Here is a 1,881-nt window from a genome sequence, read left to right on the forward strand (position 1 = left end):
CTGCGTTCAGCAAAATATTGTTTTGCAATTGGATGTTATATTTACTGGGATAAGATTCTAGATTAAGAATAAGTAGAATACTTTTATAAAGAATAATAGAATAAAATATTTTTATAAAATAAAAAATTAAGAATAGTACAGAAAAATAATTTGTATATGTGATTGCGTCTTTGGTTACGTTCAACAGAAAGTTAGCACTTAATAAGCACTTTTTGCGTTAGTGGAATTCTACTTATTCTTAATCTAAAATCTTATGTCAATAAAAATAACATCCAATTGCAAAACAATATTTTGCTAAACGTAGCTAATATCTTATGGAAAGTTAATAATAATTATCTAATTTTTTGATTTTTTATTGGTAAATTACGACTATAAAGTTTGAAATATATCATATTATAGTTTTAATTTAACATTACGTTCTTATTTTTAAGAAAACTATTTAAAATTTTTTTATATGTTTACTTTAATCTTCACTTATATGCATGACAACTTACATGCTTATTCCAATGCTGCACATGCGTTACTCCAAACCAAGTTAGCGGTCTCTAGTATATAGATAAATATCTATGAGCAGAAATGGAGCATACCTTGCTATCATCTTTGCCTATATAAATATAGGCTGATAGTAATTAACTTCATACGTGTCACCAAGCTGGAAGACTTCACACCATCAGTAATTTTCTGAGGGGAGGGGGAATGCTTCTATAAAATCAGCGTGTTTACGTATAAAGGAAAGATGTTAAGTCTGTTTTTAATTTCTTTCCGTCGATTTGAGATTTTTTCTGGCTATCCCATCAATTGTCAAGATAACATTTAATACATTTGGACATATTTGACATTTTCTTACTGACCGTGGTGGAGCCTAAAAATCGAAGTTCGATACCTCAACCAACTTCAGTTCAACGACACCGGGCATATGTCTTTTACATAGTAAAAGTGGGGGAGACTAGCAGTCCATGTTTATATATTATCACGATGTCATAATGTAAGGCTTGCTAGTTTTTAAACATATTTCTATTGATATTAGAAAAACAGCAAACTGCAGTGCTCTACTATTAGTGGAATATTTCATGTGAGCGTAGTCCACTTTATGCTACAAATACTTCAAAACATTTGATTGACCAATCAGAAGAAAGAATTTTACTAACTGACCAATGCTTTAAGAATTTGTATCATTACGTGGAGCGTAATCAATATATGCAACACACAGTTTGTACTTTGCTTTAAACAGACTTGGAATTTTTTTCCTTTTAGTGGCACGTTGACGCAAGCGTCATTATCAATTTTTATCGTCACTGGATATTGAAAAAAGATAGAATGATGGCTTGTGTCGACTTGTGTCACTAAATGGAAAGCATATATGTATACTTGGTTGCTGGGAATACTTATACTGTTGCGGGAGTATATATTAAAATCTACATCCTCCTGGTTGTAATATGTTACTAAATTTAGTAGTGAGAACATATACACGAGTTTAGTTCAAGTCATTTCGAATTTCAAAGAGTATTATTAAGTTTGACTTTTTTATCTATATTTTATATAAATTTTATATAAATAACATTTAATATTTTTAAAATATTGAACTGCAAATTAATTACTGCAAATATTTGAAGCTGAAATTAACGTTTGTTGTAATGGCTGGGATAATTGTACGAAAAGCTGTACGTGAAGATTGCAAAGTCCTCATGGCACTTGTACAGGTATACATATATTTATAAATTTTGTTAATAAAATCTGAAATAAATATCTTGAATAGTATAAAAATATTAAACATATATTTTATAGGAACTGGCGACCTATCAGAGAATGCCCAACGCATTAAAAATTGATTACAAGAGTGACTTTTTTACATTATTATTTCTATATCATTTAATTAAGTTT

This window comes from Wasmannia auropunctata, unplaced genomic scaffold (genome assembly GCF_000956235.1).
Source record: "Wasmannia auropunctata unplaced genomic scaffold, wasmannia.A_1.0 LD336041.1, whole genome shotgun sequence".
NCBI classification, from domain to species: domain Eukaryota; kingdom Metazoa; phylum Arthropoda; class Insecta; order Hymenoptera; family Formicidae; genus Wasmannia; species Wasmannia auropunctata.